The sequence below is a fragment of the Oncorhynchus nerka genome, linkage group LG3, assembly GCF_034236695.1.
Source record: "Oncorhynchus nerka isolate Pitt River linkage group LG3, Oner_Uvic_2.0, whole genome shotgun sequence".
NCBI classification, from domain to species: domain Eukaryota; kingdom Metazoa; phylum Chordata; class Actinopteri; order Salmoniformes; family Salmonidae; genus Oncorhynchus; species Oncorhynchus nerka.
Window position 1 is genome coordinate 19,900,325 of NC_088398.1, and position 411 is coordinate 19,900,735.

The following is a 411-nucleotide window of genomic DNA, read 5'->3' on the forward strand; positions in this document are numbered from 1 at the left end:
CCACGCTGCGCATTGGTCCTCCTCTCTTTCTCCCAACGCCGAACGTTACACAGTGTCACGTACACATTTAAAGTGGCGTGTAAATACAAAACAAAATTGACAATACAACTTTCATAACAGTTACATACCAATAAAAATAATAATAATAATATTAAATAAAGAAATAAAACTTCTTTTTTTTAAAGCCTGCTGGCCGATAGGAACATTAGCCCGAGCTATTTAGGAGGGATATCACACACAAAGTCCAGGTACAGGGGGTGGCTTGGGTCTAAAATGATTTTGTGAGTCTTATGGAGGATCCTGAACATAAAGATCTCATCCAGGCCTGACTGTTTGACTCCAAGTACCTTGCTTGCTGTGGTAATAATCCTTCTCAACATATTTCTCTGGCTGACAGTGGCATTGCCAAAC